Source organism: Myotis yumanensis, unplaced genomic scaffold (genome assembly GCF_028538775.1).
Source record: "Myotis yumanensis isolate MYYU_CA2020_CCGP unplaced genomic scaffold, mMyoYum1.0.hap1 SCAF_7, whole genome shotgun sequence".
NCBI lineage: Eukaryota > Metazoa > Chordata > Mammalia > Chiroptera > Vespertilionidae > Myotis > Myotis yumanensis.
In genome coordinates this window covers 73255413-73281412 of record NW_027223758.1, presented here as the reverse complement: position 1 = coordinate 73281412, position 26000 = coordinate 73255413, and positions in this window count along the sequence as shown.

The window sequence follows — 26000 nt, the reverse complement described above, 5'->3', positions numbered from 1 at the left end:
TTGGGAAGCCTGGGTTGGAACTTATAGATCTGTTTGTCCTCAATTCCTTCCTGTGATTTTGATTTGTACCTTCTAGATCAGAGATTTTTAACCTCTGTGCTGCACGAATTTTTAAAGCATGCAATGCCTGACTATTAAATCAAGGGCACTGACCTCTTTTCCCTTAGATTGTGAAATTTAAAAATGACAACAGACAACCCAACAATAGCCATCTGGTGTGAACACCATCTTGAACCATAAATATATAGATCATTAATAGAGATAAACCTTATTGGTCACATCACTTAATAAAGTTGTGTCTGATTGGTTAATTCTTGGTACCCAAAATCCATATATATAATTATAGGCACCTGGAGCGAAAGTCACTTTGAGCAAAAAGGGTAGGTAATTTCTACTATTATTTTTGTAAATCAATAAAAATTATACCTATTTTTTTGTCAGATTGGCCAAAAAGATATTTTTTGATGTGCCGCAGAATTTTAGTAATTAGTTTATGTGTGCCATGAGATGAAAAAGGTTGAAAATCGCTGTTCTAGATACATTTTATTAACTCCCAGCTATGCTGGGTCCTCGTTTCAAAGGGACAGGGCAATTAGCCCTCTCAGTGGGTGAGACTAGCTCAGTTATTGAGGAGACAAAGGCCTGGGGTGTGTTTTCTATAGCCAGAGCCTGGCCCATGACCTTAGCCAGCTGCCTTGCAAATGCCATTGGTCACCAGAGCAACGCAGCTGGAGAGGGTTAATGGTTCAGAGGAAATGCATCTTCACTATTGGTTGGGAGAGGGGGAGGGAAAGACAACTGGGTTCTAAGAGCAGGCCATCCTGGATCTGTCACCTCTGAACATCATCATCTTTTATTCAGAAAATATATCACGGAACTAGATACCTCCTCAGTACTTCCAATGAGGTTGGGGACAGTATGCCATCCCAACAAGAAGTCCCACCCTAACCCCTTCCCCCCGAGGAGATCTTTGTTCAAAGTGAGATGAAGTAATACATCTATGTTACCTAGTGGTTAAGATACAGGCTTTAAGACTTTAAGGTGGAATCTTGGCTTTAGTGTTTGTGAGTGGTCTGTGAACAAGCAAGTAAATGAACCTCTGTGCCTCAGTTTCCTCATTCTTCAAAATTATGGTAAAACTAGTACCAGTCTTGTTTTTAGGTTAAAATATGAGATAGTACTTATAAAATACTAAACTTAGCAAAGTGTGTGCTGCACAGTAGGCACTCAAGAAATCTTCATTATTGTTATTGCTGTAATTATTTTTATGCATGATACATCTCTCTTTCACACATGGCTCTTCTTCCAGTCCCCAGCTTCAGTGTGAAAGGCACCATCATACTCTAGTTGGCCAAGTCATAGCGGGGGCATCTTCCTTTCCCTTTCTCTCTCCTCTCCTGCCCTCAGCCACCATTCAATTGTCACTCTAACTTAGTCCATTCTTCTTCTTATTCATAAAATAACCATCTAACTTTGCTTTCAACACCTCTAACTTCATGATTGATGATTCTTATGTGTAATAAAGTTTGACTCTATATATCATTCTGAAGCCTATTTCTTTCACTTAGTAGACCTTAGACAAATTTTCATGTCATTAAATAAATATATCTCTGATGCATTATTTAAACTGACCCAGGCCTTAGTCATATGTATGGGGTGAGCAAAAGTAGGTTTACAGTTGTGAGTATGCAAAACACAACTTATTTTTATATTAATATTTGTTAATTATTGTATTATCTATTTGTATTACAACTATATACCTATTTTTGCCTACCCCTGTATATCCCACAATTCATTGGAAAATTCCACATCCATGTCTGTTTCCAAGTTCCTTTAGTATCATAAGAAAAGTTAAAATAAAAAGCCTTATGTTATATTTATGTGTGATGTATAGGTAGGTAGGTATGTAGGTAGATAGAATAAAAATTATCTATGACAAATTCCTAGAAGTGGTATAGTTGAGTCAAATAGTAAGTGCATTTTGAATATGGACAAATTTGATAAGTTCTCTTCAAAAATATTTCGTCAGGGTTTAATAGTAGGTCCAATCTTTGAAATCTGCTTTTATATTGAGCATTATTATTAATGTTTAAATGTCACTTTGATGGGTTAAAATCATTACTCCTTTTATACTGCATTTCTATATTTATGAGTAATATTAATCACTTTTCATATTTTTATTGACTTTTCCACTCTATGAACTGCCTTTTTCAGATAACTCCTTTCCAAAATGAAGATTTCAGCAAAGAGCTTATTCTGACTCATTGGGGGGGTCATTACAAGGTTTGAAGGAAAACTGCATTATTACCATCCTGCCAAATGCTCTAAGTGTTTTATAATGATTCCTGAGGCATGATTGGTCATAATAAAAAATTAATCACCAGTCAGCCATGGTAATTAAGTCATAATCATATTTGCATATATGTGATAATTTTTACAATTTTTTTAAAAAACATTATTGAATTTATTGGGGTGACATTGGTTAATACAATTAATTATGTAGGTTTCAGGTGCACAATTCTATAATAAATCATCTGTATAGTGTATTGTGTGTTCATCACCCCAAGTTAAGTCTCCTTCTATCACCATTTATTCCCCTTTTACCCTCTTTGGCCTCTCTCCACCCCCTTCCCCTCTGGTAATCACCATACTGTTGTAGGTGTCTATGACGTGTTTTTGTTTTTTTTCTTAATCTCTTCACCATTTTCACCAGTCCCCCAAGCCCCTCACCTCTGACAGCTGTCAGTCTTTTCTCTGTGTCTATGAGTCTATTCTATTTTGTTTGTTAGCTTATTTTGTTCATTAGATGCCACATGAGTGAAATCATATAGTGTTTGTCTTTCTCTGAATGGCTTATTTCACTTAGCATAATACTCTCCAGGTTCATCCATACTTTCATAAAAGTTAAGATTTCCTTATATTTTCATGGCCAAGTAGTATTCCATTGTGTAAGTGTAACACAGCATTTTTATCTACTCATCTACTGATGGGCACTTGGGCTGCTTCCAAATCTTGGCTATTGTAAATAATGCTGCAATGAACATAGGGGTTGTGAATATTCTTTTGAATTGGTGTTTCTTTGGATATACTTCCAGAAGTATAATCATTGGATCATAAGGCAGTTCTATTTTTAATTTTTTGAGGTAACTCCATACTACTTTCCACAGTGGCTGCACCAATCTGCATTCCCACTAACAGTGCATGCAGGTTCCTTTTTTTCTACATCCTCACCAATACCTTTTATTTGTCTGAATAGACAAGTTACAAAAATTCCCAACAAACAAAAGTATTGGACTAGATGACTCCACAGGTGAATTTTACCAAGCATTCAAAGAAGAATTAAGACCTATCCTCCTCAGACAATTCCAAAAAATTCAAGAGGAAGGAGGACTCCCAAGCTCATTTTACAAGGCCAGCATTATCTTAATTTCAAAGATACTACAAAGAAAGAAAAGTATAACCAATGTCCCTGGTGAACATAAATGCTAAAATATTACCTCAAAATATTACCAAACTGGATCCAGCAATACATTAAAAAGATCATACAGCATGATCAAGTGGGATATATCCCAGGGATGCAAGGTTGGTACAATATCTGCAAATCAATAAATATTATACACCACATAAACAAAATGACAGATAAAAATCACATGTTCATATTAATAGATGCAGAAAAAGCATTTGGTAAGATGCAGCACCCATGTATGATAAAAACTATCAGTAAAATGGGAATAGAGGAAACATCCCTCAACATAATAGAGGCCAGATATGACAAACCCACAGCCAACATTATACTCAATGTACAAAAACTGCAAGTGTTTCCCTTAAGATCAGGAACAAGACAGGGAGGTCTGCTTTTGCCACTTTCATTCAACATAGTACTTAAAGTCCTAGCCACAGCAGACAAGAAGAAGAAGTAAATGCATCCAAATTGGAAAAGAAGAAATAAAACTGTAATTATTTGCAGATGACATGATGCTGTATATAGAGAACCCTAAAGATTCCACAAAAACACTAGTACTAGAACTGATAAATAAATTCAGTATAGTAGCAGGATACAAAACAAATACCCAGAAAGTAGTTGTATTTTTATATGCCAATAATGAACTATAAGAAAGGAAAACGAAGAAAATGGTCCCATTTACAATTGCATAAAAAAATGAAATAAAACTAGAATTAAATTTAACCAAGGATGTAAAAGACCTGTACTTAGAAAATTATAAAATACTGAATAAAGAAATAAAAAAGATACAAATAAGTGGAAGCATATACTGTGTTTATGGATAAGAAGAATTAACATCATTAAAATGTCCATACTACCCAAAGCAATCTATAGATTCAAAGCAATTCCTATCAAAATACCAATGGCATATTTCACAGAATTAGAACAAATATTCCAAAAATTTATATGGAACCACAAAAGACCCCAAATAGCCACAGCAATCTTAAGAAAGAAGAACAAAGTTGGCCGTGATATCAAATAATACTATAAGGCCACAATAATAAAAACAGCATGGTACTGGCATAAAAACAGAATATAGATCAATGGAACAGAATAAGCCCACACTTTTATGGTCAATTAATATTTGACAAAGGAGGCAAAAACATACGATGGAATAAAGGTAGTCTATTCAATAAATGGTGTTGGAAAAAATAGCATAGATACATACAAAAAAGGAAAACTGGACCACCTTCTTTTACCATATATAAGAATAAACTTGAAATGGATTAAAAACTTACATGTTACACTCAAAACCATAACAATTCTAGAAGAAAACACTAGCAGTAAAATCTCTGACATTTCTCATAGCAATATTTTTTCTGCTATGTCTTCTCAGGCAAAGGAAAGAAAAGAAAAAATAAATAAAGAAATGGGACTACATCAAACTAAAATTTTTGTGCAACAAAGGAAACCATCACAAAATAAAAAGACAACCCACTGGATGGGGGGAACATATTTGCCAATGATACATCTGATAAGGGGTTAATACCCAAAATTTATAAAGAACATATAAAGCTCAATACCAAAAAAACAACAACACCCAACAATCCAATTAAAAAATGAGCAGGAAAATAATAAAAAAAATATAAAAAGGGCAGAAGACCTGAATAGACACTTCTCCAAAGAGGACATACAGATGGCCAATAGGCATATGAAAAGATGTTCAATGTCACTAATAATGAGAGAAATGCAAATTAAAACCCCAATGAGACATCACCTCACATCTGTCAGAATGACTACCATCAATAATTTATGCAATCTTCAGAGAAGGAAATTTAGATGGGAGTTATTGATTGTGGAAGATATGCCAAAGGTGTCTGTTATTGGGACAGTGCTTTTTACCACTGTGTGGCTGGATCCCTCAAGGACTCACTGAACTAAAGGTGTAGACATCCCAATTACCTCTATGAGGTAGGTATAGCTATTACCCCCATTATATAGATATGGAAATGGAGGATTAGAGCTTGGAGAATTTAAGTATTCTTTTTAAGGTTATACAGATTGGAAGTGGTACAGCAAGAATTTGATACAGGCCATCCTAATCCTGTGGCCTGATTCACTTTGTAAATCTGGAGAAGTTCAGAGAGAAAAAGTCCAGTGGAGTCTCCCCCAAGCATTTACTTTCCATCAGCCTGGGTAAATGAGAGGTAATAGAAAAGTAGGATATTGACAATGCAGCAGTTAAGTGGGAGAGAAAAGTCCAAATGGACAGGTGGTTATTTGTGGGTGTTGTTGATTCAGACCTCGGGTTTCAGGTCTGAGTCATCTGTTTGTCCTCCGATGTTCTGTGCTTAAAAGCAATCGAGGTGCTCGCCCTGTGTCAGCTTCCCTGAGTGTGAGCTCTTTCCCTGAAATCACCAGCTTATTATCCCACATGGCAGTCCTGGTTATCAATCAATCAGCCCTTTCCTCATCAGGATCCCGGGAAAGTTGTGAGAAGCACACCCCACACCAGTTTGGGGGCTTGGGTCCACCATGATGGGCTTCAGCAGACAAGGCCAGGACTAAGTTCAAAGGTTAACTGGAATCAGAAGCTTGGAACCTGTTAAATTGTTCTATTAATTATGTGTGACTTGTCTGTTGTCCTCCCCTTGTTTCACCTTCACACTTGAGCAATGAACAGTGAGGCAGGGGCCCTTTCTGTCAGCAGATGTTCACCTTTAGCCTGAGCAGTCAGCAGTGCATATCCATCATTGTGGTCACCCAAGAAAATAGAAATACACATTCTCTGTGCTCTGGGAGATAGATGTTGCTTCGGAGATGAGAGAACTTGAGACATAACCTCAGACTAATCTAGAGGATTCCAAGCTGTGGCAAGAAGCTGGAGAAAGAAGGTGTCTGAGGAAGAAAATAGATACTTTACTCCCAGTGTGGCTACAAGCAAAGGCTGGAGAGGCAGGCCCACGTGGGAGTTCTTCCCAGCTCCACACTCTCCAGCTCTGTGCCTTTGAGAATGTTTGTATCTTCTCCCGCCTCATATGCTTGATCTACAAAATGGGGATGATGCACAGACCTTAGGGTTGCTGTGACAATCAAATGAAACTTTGCATCTAAAGCCCTTAGCACTTGGAGACGTAGCAGTTATTGAGTAAAGGCTAGCTCCTGGTGGATGCTTTGCTGTTGACAACTCAGGACTTCTCCCCCACTCTCCTGGCTCTTCTCTGTTGTGACAAACTGGCAGACAGTGGCTCCAGGTCCTGACTGATCCCTTATGTGAATGGCCCTGACTCGTAAGACAGCTTCCCAGATGCTGTCAGACCTCAGCATGAAATTGTTGGCTTAGACTTCATTCTTTACAGAAAGAAGGGTCCCATGTGAGTTGGATCTCAGCTTCCAGAATTCACTGTGGGGCCTTTTCCTGCTCATTTACTAGGTGGGCTCCCATTGGCCTGAGGGAGCGAATATGTTTCACAGCCTGTTTTGTAGATTGCATCTGGCCAGATGTTCCTCTGTGTGGGTTCCCTAAGCAATGTGGGAGGGAAGGAACACCCTCGTGTACATGGAATTTCAGCCAAGAGGTCTGGTGTTGCACGCCTTCCCCTAGACCAGCCACCTCCTTTGTTGCTCTCAGGGAGCAAGACTGGCTTCCAGGCTGAGAGCTCGGAGGCACTGGTTCTGAGACCACACTTCCCCCTCCCATTAGGTACATGCCACTGATTGCTTCTTTTGGTGACACAGGCTTCAGTGTCCACGGCATCTTTCAAGAAAGGAGCCCAGTTTTGTGTCTATTACAAAGCGCTGTAATAGGTTTTCCCCAAAGTGGCCATGGAAGAGCTGTTGTGTAGGTGACCAGGGGGACCATCCTTGCTTGTAGGAGACAGTGCCATCCAGTATGTCATCCAGTCTTATCCACTGTCCCATCAGCAGCCCTCCCTTCTACTCAGTTTGAATCTAAACATCTTAGTTATGGCTCAGAGTCAAGCCCTTTCCCTCCAGGGGTCCAGTGTAGACACCTGGTTTTCACAGGGGCTCATGGGAAATTGCATCATTCTTGACTCAGAGGGCGCAGGGCAGCTGTAGAAAGTTATCGTCTAGATGTCAACTACTTAATAAACAGGGCTGCTGATGCCCAGCAAACAGAGAGGGAAGGACTTGGGACAGGCTGAGAGAAGGAAATGCCAGAGTGACTGTGCTCCTCTCCTTTGATTGAAGAAGTTGGGATGGGTGCTGACCTTGAGTCGGGCCTGGTGGAAGGTGATAAAGAGGTCACCCCTGGCCTAGCCTTGCAGGGAACAGTGCTTCATCAGAGACAGGAGGTTTCAGCCTCATACTTTTCCATGCCATACCAGCCCAGAGAGGGTGATTTTAGGCTGGGGTTAGAGTAAAGGGACAAGGGACTGCAGCAACAATAACAACAACAGACAGAATGGGAGATAAACTAGCTGTGAAGTGGGGCACTTAGAATATGCTAGCTGTGCTACATTCATCACAGGCATCGTCATATTTCATTGTCACATAGCCAACTGAACTAGAGCACTGGTAGTAAAGATGAGAAAATGGATCTGAGAGAGAGGAACTGACCTGCCCAAGGTCACACAGTCAGAAAAAGGTGAATCCAGTTCTTGAATTCAAAACCTCAGCACTTAGCCACTATGTCACTCTGTCTGTTGGGAGTTAGTCTCCCAATTTCTTTCTTTTCCAGGAAATGTCATTCCAAAAGTCAGCTGGGCTAAGTCTCTGCTCTGGGCTGCTGTTGCACCAATAAAACTCCTCCCAGTTTTGCTGTGGTTGTTCTTTCTCCTCCAAAGCATAAGAAATACCCTCCCTGCAGAAAAGTTAAAACAATTTTATAGTAACATCAAATGAGGATCAGTGTATTACCATTGTTCACAGTGGTGGTAGCAGAAATGGTTGAGATAGGGATGGTTGTGGTAACAGTAATAATAGAAAAGAATGGCAGTTATAGGATTTATAGAAAAACAAGTATACACAGTATTTACTAAACACTTACTCTGTACCAGTTCTTATTGTGAGCCCTTTATATGTAATAACTCATTCAATTCTCACCACATAGCTCAAGACCTGAAATAAGATGAAATGAGACAGGCTCTTAGGGACAAAATGCAAATGTGCTCACTGCCAGGGTTGTGAAGAGAAAGTACCCCTTAAATGTGGCACTTTTCTGAAATAAATAAAAATCTATAATAATAAAAGCGTAATAAGCTAATTAGACCAGACTTCATTCCAGACAACCTTCCTGAGGAAGCCGGGGCTTCGAGGAAAGCCTGGGTCCTGGGTGCTGGAGGGAAGCCAGTGCCGGCAGCTGGGGGAAGGAATGCCTACTCTTGCACAAATTTCATGCATAGGGCCTCTAGTATATATATAAAAAAAGATCTCAGATTTGCATAGATAATAGTCTTAAGAAATGTCAAAGGAAGAGAGAGAGGGGATGGGTAGGAGAGAGAGAGAGAGAGAGAGAGAGAGAGAATAAAAGAGGGGAAAAAGATAGAAGGGAGGGAGGGAAATAGGGAAGTAGGTAGAAGATTACAGTTTGTTCAGAAGCCAATGTGACAAGCTACATCGTCCCTGTCTGAGATTAGGCAGAACACTATTTTTTGTTCACATGACAGAAGCCTAGTTCACACTGCTCAGCAAAGGTGGGATATATTTTTAATATTCTACATGAATTCTAGCATGTAATAAGAGAATAGCTCAAAACGAAACCACAAGTAAGGCACAGACAAAGCTGGCTTCAAGGATAATTAAAAATAGGGAATTGAACTTCCTCTATATCATCAGCAGCAGTATGGGCAGCAGCATCTTTTCCACAGCCTGTGGGGTCTGTGCTCAAATAGAGACTCAGCCAGCCTCAGCTCAGCTCTCACACTGGAATTTTCATGTTAGATATGCAGATGGGGCCTCATTACCTGTGTGGTGACAATCATGTTACCAGAAATATATGATAAGGGCACACATTTTTGTGCTGTAGTATTTCTAGGAATGGAGAATTAATATCTGGTGATAAATCAGAAGGAAAAGAAAACATCAGGAAAAATATGACATGATAGGATGGGTGGGAATTTGACAAGTGAAAGTGTAAAATCAGGACTTTGAAAGGGAGGGAATGGTATTGACAAATGCCTGGAACATGGAGATTTCAGAGCACAGTCAGCCCATGTGATTGTCTGGATTGTAGATGATAAGTCACAGTGTCATGGGGGCTAGGCAGAGAAAGGAAGTGAAAATATTGTGGTGGATAACTTTGAATATATGGGTGAGGAATTGTATGTATTAAACGCTATTAATTTGTTTACTCATTTATTCACTTATAATTGATCAATAAATACTTAGAGAACACTTACTGGGCACCTACCAAGTCTCTAGATGCAAAGAAAATCATGAAACATGAATAGTTTCCAGTTTAGAGAAGTTGCTCATGTGAATGAGATGTGAGTATCTGAGAACATCTCTTATTGTTCAGATCAAGGGTCCTCAAACTTTTTAAACAGGGGCCAGTTCACTGTCCCTCAGACCGTTGGAGGACCAGACTATAGTTTAAAAAAAAAAAAATGAACAAATTCCTATGCACACTGCACATATCTTATTTTGAAGTAAAAAAACAAAACGGGAACAAATACAATATTTGTATTTGCATGTGGCCTGCGGGCCGTAGTTTGAGGACCCCTGGTTCGGATGGTGTCAAATAGTTCTAATCTGGGGGCTTTGTAGAACATTGCCATAGTGACAAGGGGGGAGCTCCTAACTTGCCTCTGGCTTTGATAAAAGGCGTTTGTGGGAAGGAATCAGGGAAACTTGGAGGCTTATTGAACAGGACAGTGACATGATAGAGCCCAATGTGAAACAACTCTGATAAATTTTACACACTCCAGAGCTTCCCACATGGTTGACAAGTTTTTGTCAGGCTACCACAAAGTGACTTGTCCATCTACCTAACCTTACTTTTTGCTTCCAAAAGTGACCATGCCCAATAGAGCACTATATGACAAAGTGTGTGTAGGCATCTGCTTGTCAAGGCTTAGCCAGTGACCCCCAGAATCTAAAGCAAAACATAACATGTAAAAGGAGATGTCTGCCTTTTTTGTACATAAAAAGAAGTTGAATATTACCAAAGCTACATATTTTATTCACCCATTCAATAAAAGCCAAGCATCTATGTACTGTGTCAGGTTCTGTTGTAGACTCTAGATTTTGACATAGGTGGAGTTGGTGTTTGGTGTCTTTGAGAGCAATAAATCAGGGCAGGTTGGGGGGCTGATACAAATGTGAAGGGGAATGAGAGTATGGGAACTGTAACACATGATACAGAGGTTAGTCACTATTATGTTTCTTTCAAGAATGATAGAAAAACATTTAAGGTGGTGTTGCTTGAAACGGCATGTCTGAAACTGACGATGCTCATAATGTCTGGGCTCAGCACTCTACTTGACTACATATCTCCTCATCCTTGCATAACTGGGACAAAGTAATTACATATTACTGGCCATTGTAATCTGAGTGGAAGCAATGTGCACCATTCTGGGCCATAAAACTGTACACCGAGGATGGTCCATTTTATCTTTCTCCATATTGCAGCAGAATAGAGAGGAAGGCAAGATTTAAGGGCAAGGCAGAACCACAAGATTATAAATGAGCCTGGATGCCTGAATGACTGTATGGCACAGAAACACTTCACATCAATCTACACTATACTCTGATATAAGCGGGAAGTAAATGATTATTGTGTAAAATCACTGAGATTTTGGAGTTGTTGTTTTTTTTGGGGAGAGGGAGGGGAAGCAGATTGTCTACTACAACTAAAACATAAGGTGTAGAAGTTAAGGAAAGATTTTACTCTCCGTATGAGAAAGTCTTGACTATATTTTGAGGCTGAAGGATGGTGTCATGGAAGATAAATTGCGAAAGCAAACAACAAAGTGGATAATAATTAAAGCAAGTTCCCTGTGGCACTGAAGGAAGTGACCCAGAACAGGATCCTCCATCCTCCTGTGTTTTGTCAAAATGAGAAGAATATTGGTCATTTTTGTCTTAGTGGTTTTACTACTAATTATTAACTAGAGAGAAATTTTGAGTAAAGAACAGGGAAAACAAACATATGGAAGTAACAAAGGTTCAAGAATCTTTTCGTGTTGTTACGCACATGGTTACAGGCAAATAAAATTTTATAGTAAGGCACACGTGAGTTTGAGTCCTGACTGCTATATCTTAGATGTGAAATATAAATACATTTTACTCTGAGATTATTCATTAGATACAGTTGTAAACACAGGTAAGCTGGTAAATACCTCACATGGAGTGTGTGTGTGTGTCTGTGTGTGTGTGTGTGTGTGAAGACAAAATGAGATATCATGTAAATTGCACAGGAAAAATGTTTGGAATATTTTGAAAAACAATAACTAATCTTTATTGAGCATTTACTCTATGTCAGGTATTGTTCTAAGCAAAATATCAGCATTGAATCACTTATTTCTCTTAACAACTTAATAAGGTATATTCTTTCATCATCCCCAATTTTATAAATAAGGAAATACATTCAAAAAGCATTAGTGCCAGTATTTGTCTGTGGGTAGAGAGATTGTAAGTATGTAAATACATCTTGATATTTTCTTTAATATTCATATTTTATAAGATGCATATTTTATTTTTATAATTAGAAGATAACTGAATGTTATTTTTATTGGTTTCAGGGAGGAAGGGAGAGGGAGAGAGATAGAAACATCAATGATGAGAGAGAATCATCAGTTGGCTGCCTTCTGCACATCCCCTACTGGGGATCAAGACCACAACCTGGGAAGGTGCCCGTGACAGGAATCGAACCTGGGACCCTTCAGTCCGTAGGCTAATGCTCTACCCATTGAGCCAAACCAGCTATGGTGGAATGTTATTTTTAAAACAACGAAAATATTAGGTTATATTGAGACTAGAAGTGTGGTTCTTGAAGGTGACATTTACCAAACCCCAACCCTACTAATCCTCTTACACAGGTCCTGAGGCTATTCTCCAAAATATCTCCCTGGCACATAGCTTTACAGGGAGCATCACCACAGTTGGAGCAGTGACTCTTCCTAGCTCTTTGAACCTCCAGTTTGGGTGGGAACTTGGTCAGTATGCTTCCAACTCTCTAGGCTTCTCCCCATAGAATGTCTCATGGGTGGTTCCCCACCGTCCCCCACTGTGTAGCTGAGTGTTCTTGGAACATGCCACTCAACTGGGGATTCTCTGAGAACCTGTGTGAAATACATCTCAGAATTGTCCTGCTGAGGGTGAAGGGAGTTGGAATATTTGCTCATCAATTTCTATCCCTGACTGTTTGGGGGTTACTCTTAGTGCTCACAGCTGGGTTTTTATGGCTGTCTTATGCGGTGGGCCAAAGTTCTTCTGTGGTCAGAGGACACCCTGTGGCAGAGACACAGTTCCCTTTGGCATCAAAAGAGACTGCCAGATAATGACCTCTGAGCTAAGCCAAGGTAACAGCTCCAGGCACCAATAGAATCTGCTACACATGTTAACAAGATAAAATGATCCATTTGAGGATTTAGCACATAGTAAATGCTCAATAATTGCTAGCTGCATTTTTAAAATTATAGCATTAGTATTATCATAACTAGTGCAGAACCCATATTAAAATCCAAGACTTTTGAATCCAACTCTGAGTATTTTAATTAATAAAAGAATCTTCAGATTTCTTTTAAGTTGCTGCTCTTCCCCCCGCCCTTATGCCTACTTTGACTAACCCTTAATTTCTCATTCTCTGGATAGGAATAATTAAATTGGAACCATTTTTGCAGGCTAAAGTTTCCATCTCTGAAATTATGTACTTTGCTTTGGGGAAACCCCCAAACTCACATTAGCCTCTATTATTGCTCTATTTCTTTATGCTATGCCACTTATGGCGCCAGGGTCAGGAGATAGACATCTTGTTTGTATGAAGGTTCCTAAGGGGTGAACCACAGTCAAACTACGTTACCCTGGAAAACTTTAAGCCCTTTTAGCTGCTCAATGGAGAACACATCCCAGGATGCAGGCAGGTTTCCAAGACAACTGGGGTTTGATGCTTCATTGAAGGATGGCCAAACCAGCTGCATGTCGGGGTTTAGGAAGCCACACACTACTCTTCAAGAGCTCTTGGTTTAGAAATCCAAAACATATTTTCTACAAACATTTTTCTCCTCAAATTTTAATCACATATATATTGCAAGGGAAATGTGTCCCATCTGGGTTGGTTGGTTTTTGTGTGTGTGTGTTGTTGTTTTTTTTAACTCATTTTTACTTATATCATCCAAACAAAATTTTGAAATTTATTTGATGTTGCACATCAGAAAAATACCGGAAGAACATATTTGGTAAAAGGCAATGTTTCTGCTCCTCAGGCAGCAGTGACTGTGGGTCACTGATGTGGCCTCGAGTCTCCACACAGGGAATTGGCCATGTCTTAATTCCTTCCAGGGACAGTTCCAGCTCTCTTGGTGATGGATACAATGGGCAACAAAGGGCTCATCTAATTCTATTAATCACAGAAACTTGGCAAAGAGAAGAGCATGGTCAAAAGAGGTTAAAGGACCTCAGACATCAACCAGTCCCTCCTCACTGTTATTTTACAGCTAAGGAAACTGAGCCCCAGAGGGAAGGAATTCTCTGTCTAATGACACCTGGTTAATTAAAGGCAGATTTAGGGTCATAAACTCAGGTCTCTGGAGCCTGGAAGCCGTGTAGCAATGTTCTTTCTACTCTATTGTACACCATCAAAGCACCAATGCCAAATCAGGCTGCAAAACCCAAATCATCAGTGTGCTCAGGAGTCACAGACCTTTATGAATTTTGGGTGGGGGTGGGGGTAAAGGGGTCTCAGAGATTTTAAAAACAGGCTCCCTCCCTAAAAGGGGATAGCCTCTTAGTAGATTGGTTTCATGTTGCATTTTAACTATTTCCTTGGTGATAATGACCTTGAGAATGTTACTTAGCAGCCCTGGGCCTTTATTTCTAAATCTGCCAAATGGTTTAAAATTAGCACCCATACATTGGATTGTTGTGAAATTTAAATAAAAGCCTGGATGTAAAAGCACTTGGTGTAGTGGTAACCACAGAGCAAATGCTCAAAACAAGAGTGTTCCTTGGTATTGCTGTTCTCACCATTACTCAGTGGTCCCACTTTCTAGGACAGTGTTTCCCAAACTGTGTTCTCTGGAACACTATTCCCAGGAGACGTGGATTGGTCTTATGAAAAATAAATAAACGCGAGGAAAATATCCCATATTTTCATATGTTTTGAAAAAATGACATATGACACCATTTTCATGGAGATCCTTCTTTTTTTTTCTGGGAGGGAGGAAGGGAGGGAGAGAGAGAGGAAGAGAGAGAGAGAGAGAGAGAGAGAGAGAGAGAGAGAAACATCAATGATGAGAGAGAATTGATCGGCTGCCTCCTGCATGCTCCACACTGAGGGTCAAGCAAGCAACTTGGGCATGTTCCCTGACTGGGAATCGAACTGGGACCTCCTGGTTCATAGGTCGATGCTCAACCACTGAGCCACACTGGCTGGGCTCATGAAGATTCTTAATGCATAAAATGCAATTTGTAAAGTCTCTGAAAAGGCATGCAGGAGAGAAACCTGTCATATTCTGATGAGTGCAAACATTTCCAAAGGTTGCTGACTTTTTCTTCTAAGAACACACATAGAACGCTCTATGGAATAGCTTTCTGTTGCACAACAGTTTGAGGATGAAGGTTTGAGAGTGATAACAGGTAGATGCAAAACTGTAATGTACAGAGGATCTGACCTATCTTCAAGGGATGAGTAAAGGTGAGTGCTAAGGAGCATTCATCTTCGATGGGGACACTCATAGGTGCCTTCCTGGAGGAAGGAATATTAAAGCAGGAGAGGGGTAGTTGGAGAGTAAAGTAAGGGAGTTCCTGAACACAGAGTCAGAAAAGTGCCGAGGAGTTCCAGGAAACAGCAAAAATCCAACTTGACCCCTTTAGCTGTGAGTGTGAGTGGGAAGAAGCACTAGGACCAGCTTATCTTCTTTTTCCCCAGAAGGGCAAAGCATTCTGGGTTCATTTATATGCCTACTGCAGGGCCTGGGACCAGTAGGACTCAATAAATGTGCACTGAGTTGAGACCAGATCTAAGTGGATGTGAAAAGCCACGATAAGGAATCTGGATGTTGTTTGGCAGACAATGGGGAGCTGTTGAAGCTTCTTGCTCAGGAGAGTGACATGTTCAGAAGTGCACTTGAGAGAGACTGACTTGGCAGCATGTGGGAAATGGAACCAAGGAGAGAGCAACTGGAGAGAATCAACCTGGAATCCACGCATGGCTTCAACAAGAAGCACTGAACGCAGGGGTGAGCCGTAGGACCGGCAGTGCCGATGAAAAAATAGCTGCAGAGGTAGAAGATTAACAAAACTTCTGTGACTGTAATTCATTTTTTAAAAGTTAAAAGTTAATGAGAATTCATAAGGGATTTCACGTTGTGGGAAGGAAAGAAGAGGCAGAGCTGGAGGCCCCAAGTTTGGACACCTGGAAACAGAGAATGACATTATCGTGGACAGACAAAAGGAAGTGAAGAAGTTGGAGCAGACTGAGTTGGGAAGAAAGACAGCTCAGTTCTGGCCTTGAGTTAAGTTTGAACTGCTTGCTGGCAGGGCATCTGAAGGCACACACCAGAAAGCATTTGGGAATGTGCAATGGAAACCTGGAAGAGAAATTAGGAGAAGAGACTTAGACTTGGGATCCACCAGCGTGGAGTTGAGATCGAAAGCTCTTTGAGTGTGTCACTTGAGGATTGAGAGATGAGAGATAAAGGAAAGAGAAGGTCAAAGACAAGTGTACCACAAGCACCACTGTTCTCTATCGTCCATAGCTTCATGCTGACACACTTGTTCCCTGCCCACTCAGGAAGGAAGATGCTACCCACAGTCACACTCTTCCAGTCCCGACTCAACCCCGTGGGACTGATTTAGCTCCCCACACAGGTGGAGTCTGGACTTGATCTTGCTCTTTTGTGTGGGAGGGGCTCCAGACACCTACCTACCCACTCAAGTGAATGAGTTCCCTGCCTTGGTAGTTGTCTTAGGAATGCAACCTCCAGAATCAGACTGCTTGGATTTGAGTGTTAAGAGAGCGGAGGAGGTTTAAAACCCCTCTCTTCTTTTCTGTTTTTCTGCACATTTGGAATAGTTATAGTGTCTATGTGTTTGGTGATGAAGAATGAATGTAAGGCATTTAGAAAGTTCTTGACATATAGTAGGGGCTCAATGTATATTGGTCATTATTATTATTTTTTATCATTCCAGTCATTTGCACTCAGTGCTGATGACTGGGCTTGTGCCTCTGTTTTCCTACAATGATTAAAAGCCTGCAGCCCTTTTCCCTGCAAAATCTTACAGAACTGAGTGCCATTTGTGCTGGGCATCTCCTCAGCCCCTACCTCTTCTCTCCAGACAGCACCATGCAGAGCATCACTGTCTGGAGACTTCAGCTGCTACGTCTCTCCTATCAGTCATTCATTTACTTTGTGAATCATCTATTCAATTTTACTTATTTATTGAGCATCCACATTGTGCTAGGTATTCTTTCCACAGCCAGCAGATAGCACTACCTGGGGACCGAAGTATCTACGTCTTTGTCTTTCTGGATACTGTGATGCTGTGGTTTTCCACTGCAGCCACCGAGAGAGCCAGAAGGACTGGAACCATGCCCTTCCCATAAATTTCTCGTTTGCGCTGAGGCTGAGCCATCAAACTCCTCCAGCAAAGAAACTGTGCTTCCTTGTGTCTCTCCGAACTTGTGAGCAAATGGGCACAGAGTAAAAACCCAGTAAATTCATGCTCATGACTGGGGAAGATATACAAAGAGGTCAGCATTGCTTTTACCCCATGATGACTCAGCCTAGAAGACGTGGTTCTCCCATATCTGCTCACATCTGTCCTGATACCTCATAAAACCTTGCCCCAGATAGTCTTTAACGAGGTGGCAACATGGATACCAGTGGCCCGGGGGAGACATGCTGTTTGATGTTCTGCATGAAGGAAATGCAGAATTGCTCTTTGTGAAAGCATGGGGCTCACTCTGAACGTGTGCTTGACAGTCCCTCCCTGTAAACTCAGACATGATGTCAGGGAAATATGACCATATGGGGGAAGCAGAGCAGTGAGGCATTGGGATGGGGAGGTTGGGGGGCTCAAAGGCAGGAGTGGAAGAATAATAACAGATACATGACTTTCGTGTGGCTAACATGAAATGGTGAACAAGATCATCATCCACAGAATGCTCCTCCTCTGCCCTTGTTCCTGTGTGCTTCCCAGCTTCTGTGTATACACCCAAGCTTCTGACTTATAGTGAAGGATGGGAAGGGGCACTTTTGATGCAGTAAACTTACATACATGTGTAACTGCAGATGCCTTTTTCCCTCTGTTCCTGTGCAGCCATTAGTATCATGTCTGGTATGTGGTAAATGCTGAGAAAATCTGTTGAGTGAATGAATGAATCAGTGAATGGACAATCAAAAATCAGGGCCATGTAGTAGGGAGAAGGAACCTACCAACTTTCATTTCTCTTTTCTGTATGTGACACCAGATGGAGGCAAAGGATGGGAATGAAGCAGGTTAGAGCTGCATTCTAGGATGATGTTGTAGACCCTATTTGTTAACGGGGCTGATTCCCACCAGTTCTGAGGTGACCTTCTGCCACCAACGATGGCTAAGCCCCCAGCACAGGGTGATGTAGGGAAGCCAGACCTCACTCCTTGGGCCGGATGTGGCACATCTTTTTCTGACCCCTTTCCTGTCTTACACAGACACACACACACACACACACACACACACACACTCACTCAGTGGTGGGACGCAGACCCTGCTTCAGAATGGAGAAGCCGCTTCGTCCCACCCACTGGGGACCATCTCAATCAGATCAACCACGGCCGGGCTGGGACATCTGAACATGTCTTTGGGTTCTCCCGTCTGTACTAGACACCAAGCATGTCTCCACTCTCTAGAAACCAGCCGCAGCTCAGTGGAAAGACCACTGAAGTTGCAATATCAATAGCAAATAGCTTTCGAGCACTTATTTGCATGGGGCACAACAAGCCAAGAAGCAGAAACTATTCTTTTTGTTTAATACCTCGAGCGGTAAGGCCCGGAGAGCTAAATTAACTTGCCTGGGGTTCCAAGCAAATCAGTGGCAGGGCTGGGACTGCGTCCAGGCAGGCAGCCTCACGAGCAGCACTCCGAAGCCTTGCACTAAATAATTACACCTGCGCCTACATCTCACTTTGGCTCTAGTGACTGCAATTTTAGGTCTGTTACATGCACTAGACTCCAGTTTTCTCATCTATAAAATGAGAAGCAAAAGCCTCATGTCCCCCAGTTGTAAGGATGAGGTGTGCTGAGCACCTGCTAGCGCAATGCCTGGCCTGGAGGCGGTTCCTTTTCTCCCCACCATCATGGTCATTAAGACAAACTCATGAGGGATGCTCCTGCTCTCTCTCCCTGCACTGGAGAATCACTTTCCCTGGCAAGGGAAGGGCTGTTAGGAAGCTGGTGCCTCAGGATAAGGGAGAAGGCATTCTCGAGGTGCGCCCAGGGCAAGCTCATTCGTAAAACAAACATTTATGGAGCTTCAGCAAGAGGCCAGGGCAGCAGCAGCAGCAGCCGCAGCGCCAGGGACTCTGCAGTTGGTTTATTAGAACCTGGAGCCCCTCGGAGGCCAGCAGGGAGCGGGGCTGGAGGGGGGAGCAGTGCAAAGGCCAGCTGGCTCTCCGGCAACAAAGTCAACATCGCCCCAGATGTCTGCCCCGGGGTTGAGGCCATTAGCTCCAGTTTACCTGCTCACTTCATTTTTCAAAATTAGCCACAAAAGCCTTGCATGGAAACACAATGGGCAGCGTTTCTGAGTGGGAGTGGGGGTGGGGGTGGGAAGAAAACAAAGTATCTTTTCCTCGCACTTGTGTGGAGTTTCTGAAAACCCCCCAGAGCCTTGGCAGGCAAGCTCCTGATTGCTCCCACATGGGTGTCTGGGAGCCCTACTTTTCTTCCTGCTCCCAGATGCACCCCGGCTAAGGCCAGGCTGCTGACCACCCCCCTACTTGCCACCCTTGCCTGGGCACCCCAACACCTAGCCCAGCAAGGCACTGCCTTTCTCATTTTCTTGCTCCTTTTCCTGCGGGATAATATTACAGTTTAAATTCCTGGGCTCACTTTGAGGGTTGCTTAGAGATGGTATTAGCTTTCAACCACCTGATTTAATCTCTTCTCTCACTCCCACCTTCCCCCACGGCTGCTCAGACAAGGCAGAGGGCAAAGGGGAGAGGTGAGGAGGTTAAACGCTTGTCTGCAGTGACATCTTTTCATCAGACTGCACTGAGAGCAGGGCCAGACAGGAGTGGCTGGGTGTCAGTGGGGCCGTGATGGGTTGTCTGTCTGTCTCTTGGCTGCCTGTACAGCCCAGTGTGAGCTTAAGTGGGAGAAACGGAGAGGGGGCAGCTCAGAAGAAACAGACTGATGAAAGGAAAGATGAACAAAAATATAAACACTAAAATACAAGGCTGTGCAGTGGGAGCGGTCTGGGCAAAGTGCATTTTTACCCTGGGAAAGTGCGTTCTAACCTAGAAAGCAATAGGAAATTATGCAACAACCTACTGTGTGCTAAAAAAGAACTTAATTATCCAAAATGAAAAGGAATTGAAAATACTTGTAAGACAAGTGTCCAATGCAACCCAGGTGATGATAGAACTCCCAGATGTGATTTATTGGTTTCTCTTTTTAACCTTTGGGGAGTCAAGGGAACAGAAGAGATGCCAGAAGATTGGAAACTGGCCAGGGAAGGATTTTATTTACACATAATTTAGTGACTAATTAAGTGCACTGCTAACTGTCTGTCCTGGCTGGATGGTAAGCTCCTCTAGGACAGGGACTTTTGTTCCCATCTTCTCTAAGAATGCATCCCAGCACTCAGCAGTGTCTGATTCCCAGGAGGTTCGGAGTAATATTTGTTGAGCAAGTACAAAAGGAGAACTGGAGATGAGCCTACAGCTGCCCTGAGACAGTGCTCTGTGCGGCCACAGCATGCAAGCCAGTGATTGGGAGGTTTCCTGGGTGGCTCAAAGCTCCACTCAGCTTCCCGTCTCCTTACTTTGTGTGTATGCTTGTGTGTGCATAAAATACATTTTCTTATCTTCCCTAAAGAAGATAATGGAAGATCTTAGCGTCTCCCCACTCACCTTCCTCCCCCTTTTAAGAGCTCTTCCTCCTACAGTTTTCGGTTCTGGATCTCCACTCAAGCCATTTTTAGTGGTGGGGTAGACTGAATAACAGCCCCCCAATAGGTCAGGTCCTACTCCCCAGAACCTTTAATTGTAAAGAAAAGGGGTCTTTGCATATATGAATAAGATAATGAGCTTAACTTGGAGAGGGGGGATATCTTGTATTATCCACCTGGGTGCTTACTCTAATCACCTGTCTTTATAAGAGGGAAGTAGAGGAGATTTGTTAACCATAGAGGAGAGGACAATGTGAAGATGAAGACAAGGATCTGAGTGATGAGGCCTTAATCCAAAGAAGGCTAGAAGCCACTGGAAGCAGAAGAGGTGAGCAGCAGGTTCTCCCTTAGAGCCTTCAAAGGGAGTGTGGCCCTTTAAACACTTTGATTCTGGCCCAATGAAACTGAGGTTGAACTTCTGGCCTCTAGAGCTGTGAGGGACTGAGTTTCTGTTGTTTTAAGCCACCCAGTTTGTGGCAATGTGTATGGCCATCTCAGGAAACCAGTACAGGGAGCAATGATGACATGCCTGTATCCCTTGGAGCAGAGTTTGGGGCTTGTTTAGGGTAAGCTGGTCAGGCCAGGAGAGGGGCTAGGACAGGGGACAAGTTGTAAAGTAAACCCAGCTATTGTAAGAGATATACATGAAATCACAATTCTGTAACACATCAGACATTTACACTTTGCTCTTATGATATAATCTGGTTGGCAGCAAAGGTGAGGGTGGGGTGTCTCTCTCATGAGAAGAAGAACTAAACTGATGGAGGCTCAGCCATCTTTAAGACATAATTTCTGAGGTTGCCTTGGGCATCCACATCCAGTTGTCAGATGGAAAGAGAAGAAAACTACATCTGAGGGGTTTTTACAAGTCAAGCTTGTAAATAGTGTACATTACTTCTACCCATATCCTATTGGGTGTAACTTAGTCATACTACCCAAAGGAGGGCAGGAAATCTAGTTCCTGATTGGGTAGCCACATTCCAACACTATTATGGTGAGGGACCCTGGATTTTTGGTGGACAACTAGTCAATGAAAAGGAGAAAATCACCTACAAAGACAAAAGGGATTAAAACAAAAACTAAGTGCTTTAGTTCAAAATTAGAAACCATTTCATCTTAATACTGACACAAAATTTTATAAATTATAACATAAAACTCATATTAATTTTTAAGACAGAATAAAAGCAAACTTGCTCTAATTATGCATTTTGGGGATGGCCTCTGATCCAGTAGGCATATGTATTCACTCCTTCCTGACTCAAACTGCCAAGAAAATAAACACAGACTTTGGAATCAGAGAGAACAAGATTCAAATTCTAGCTTCTCTACATATTTAAGTAACCTTGAAAATTATTTCACTGTTTCCTTATGTTTGGAAAAAGGGTATTACAAAGGTAGCCCAATTTTCAAAATAAAAACAAAATGAAGTGAAGGAAACTGCCTAATGTGTTTATTCTTGCACCTGCAAGAGTAGGATGAGTGAAGATCACCCTTCAAGTTTGATCAAATGAAACAGAGTGACCAATAGAAACTATAACACACATGCCTCACTTCCTGATAAATAGGCCACCCTTCTCATGGGGATGATATAAAGAAACACTGGTAGTCTGGTGAGCGTGCCACCTAGGGGATGTACTTGGGAAGAGTCTGTGGTCCAAAGAGATGAGATCATAACTTCTGTTTATAAATAAGAATTAGCTTAAGGCTACGTGCTCAAAAGAGCTTCTAAGTACTGTTCTTTTATTGTTTCTCTTATTTTCTTAAGAGTATGTAAGTAATTAATCATGAAGTTGTGTATCCACATTCTATCCCTGTTTAACTTGTCCATGTGATTGAACAGAAGGAATTATGATGTAATAAAACTTAAAAAAAATCCTTGTTCTCCATGAAAGATTAGCCTGGAACTGGAAGTATCCAGGAGATCTGCGGCCTACACATATATTTCTTTCTCTTTCCTTATTACTACCCAGAAGGGGTGTGTTCTTCCTATGGGACTGGCCAGAGGGGAAGCAGATCCAGAAATCATCCAAAAATCCATAAGGAAAAGTCAGTGAGTCAACAGACACACACACACACACACACACACACACACACACGCACACACATTGATAACGCTAAGAAATGAAATTAATATGACAATCTGGAAATGTCTATAAAATACAATTATGTTAAGTGTGATTAATTAAACATAAAATGATGTAATAGAAAACATGGTGTAAAAAAATACACATATCTGTAAAAGGATCAAATAATACTTCAAGAAAAGAATAAAGAAAATTAATAGGAAAAGAAAACCTTAATGAACTAATTAAATAGATACAGATGAAGAGAGAATCTGTGAACTGGAAAACAGGGCTGAACAAAACACTGAAAGATAAAAAGGTAATCAGTGCCTAATGTCTAGTCTAAACTGCAAAAAGTGACCAACATGGGTGAAAAAGCAAACCAATAAAAAGCCTGAGAGCTGCACTGAGCAAAACACAAGATGTTCAGAACTAGGACTGGGAATGTGAGTGGAAGTTGGAGTTATATTTATATGTTGCTGCATATTAGTGACATTCTCGAACTCTAATTCTGTGTGGCCATGATCGTTTTTCTATACTATATGATATCTCACAGGATTACTTTGACTGGTGTTGTTATTGAGAGAGAATTTGAATTGTTTAGTCAGTTAATTTTTCTTTAAACATAAATCTGTAAATTGTTTTAAAGCAACATAAGATTAATAATAAAATTATGTTTTACATGCATTCCTGACAGGTATTCAGTCAGACTTAGAATATGGTATTTAAGGTTGAATAGCAACCCAGTTTAAACCATAATATAATTATGGCTATAATTTCTGTGGAAACTCCATAAATCTGTCCCTCCTTCACTTCTCCAGCTGACAAGACCTTGTAGGAGACTCCAGTGGGTGGGGAAAAGGGAACAAATGAGTTTATCTCCAGGAGCTGGTCTCAGAAGATAGGGCAAAACACAATCCTATTTAATGCCCTGTGGGCACTTCCTTCCATATAAAAACACTGGTATGTGAGAGGAAAGTGCTTGGTCGCCAGGACTTCAATCAGACCTTTTCTGCTGAAACATCTCAGAAGCCCCTCATCCACACCTCACACTACGAGGGTTGCTAGCTCCAGCCCTCACTCTGCTCTATTTGCCTTTATGCCCCAGAAGGCAGAGAAATTATAGGCAAAGCTTGAACTGACAAATGGTAATAAAACTGAAGAACTCCCAGGCAGGATTTTTGAACTTGACCTCAGATCTGTTGGTCAAGCTGGAGATATATTTTGAATGTAAATATTCCTGGTAACATGAGCTTGGGACTCATGCCAGCAAAGCTTCTCAGGGGTCTTTTCTTACTCTGTATTCTGTGCAAGAGTTTCTCCTTCTTAGAGCCTTTTCTTTCCTTTAGAAACAAACTTTGTATTATGATCCCTGAAGAAGTTAGCAACCTGATGAGTTTTCCAAAGTCAAGACTGAAGGACCATAAAACAAATTTCAGAGATTGAGTTGAGCTCTTTAGGAAATGGCTGCTGGTCTAGATTTAGCAAATGTTTGTAAACATTTGGTTCTAGACTATTGCTAAGTGTTAGAAAAGGCCTATTTGCTGATACACAATATATACTAAAATGGACTTGAGCTAATTAAAACATATGACATATAAGAAGGACCATTAGAGGTATATTCATAAGGATTCAGAATATTTGGAGAATAAAGTAATTATGCTAAACTTAAAAGTAATGTAGTTGCTATGATTGATGTATTTGAGTTTCTTGATGGTCAGAGTTCAAAGTCTATCAGTCAGGCTGGTGTTGCTCAGTGGTTGAACACTAACCCATGAACCAGGAGATCCCAGTTCAGTTCATGGTCAGGGCACTTGTCTAGGTTGTGGGCTCAATCCCTAGTAGGGGACCCACAGGAGGCAGCTGATCAATGATTCTCTCACATCATTGATGTTTCCTATCTCTCTCCCTCTCCTTTCTTCTCTCTGAAATCAATAAACATATATTTAAAAAAAAAAAAAAACAGAAAAAAAGTCTATCAAAATGGAGGGAATATTGCCCTGGCCGGTTTGGCTCAGTGGATAGAGTGTCAGCCTTCGGACCGGTTCAATTCCGGTCAAGGGCATGTACCTTGGTTGTGGGCACATCCCCAGTAGGGAGTGTGCAGGAGGCAGCTAATCGATGTTTCTCTCTCATTGATGTTTCTAACTCTCTATCCCTCTCCCTTCCTCTCTGTAAAAAATCAATAAAATATATATATTTTTTAAAAATGGAGGGAATAGATTGATTTCTAGGGAGAAATAATAGGTTCCATTTCACTTTATGTATTTTGCTACATTTACAAAGAAATATGTTACATGAAAACTTCTAATGGGGACATTGATAGGCACAATAGAAAGTGCCCTTATAGCATCATTCAAACCAAGACAGGAGTGTTTATTTAAGTGGTTATTTGATAAAACAGCTTTGAAAAGCTTCAAGGATAAAATCCTGAAGCAAGATTTGGTGAGGAATCTCTTCTCAGAGACTGAGCTCTCATGGACTAAGTTTATATCTAAAAGAGACAATATTTTATAAAGTAAAAAATAGAGTTTAGACTATTTAGAATGATGACTAAATAGGCTGCCTATTGGTTTATATTTCTTCAATGTTATTTGTGGAGAAGTGAGTGCTAACTTTGGGAGGAAAAGAGAAATAAGTCCATTGGTTCACAGAGTGGGAAGTGGGTATAAAAATGCGGATCATGTAGCATGTGCTTGCAGAGTTAAAATATTGGATTTAGTGTAAGCCTCAGATTCTAAGAACAATGGAAAGCTGTGGAAGGGTTCTGATATGTGAGTGGCATTAATGCTTTGTATTAGTAAAACTTCACATTGGCTATACTCTAAAGAATGTGTTTGGTTAATGGAGTGTACAAGGAACAGTTGGAAACTTCCCTGGGATTGAAAAGACCAGTTAGACAGATATGACAATAATCCAGGCAGAAAGGAAGAGGTTCTGGAATGAGTTATGGACTAGTGATAGAATCAGTAGAAACTTAAGAAGACTTTGACACTGAGTAGACCTCCTAAGAAAGGCAAGTTCTAGATAGAAAGATTATGCAATTTGAGGGATCCTATTTAGAAAAAATAAAATTACATGCACAAACATAGGTGTAAAAGGTAAAATTGATGTCATGTCAGGAAGCAAGTCACACATATTACCGGGCACTTGAAGATCCAGAGTCTTTTCTTGAGATTTCTTTAGGCATCTTACCAGAGATGTGTACATCAAAATTCTC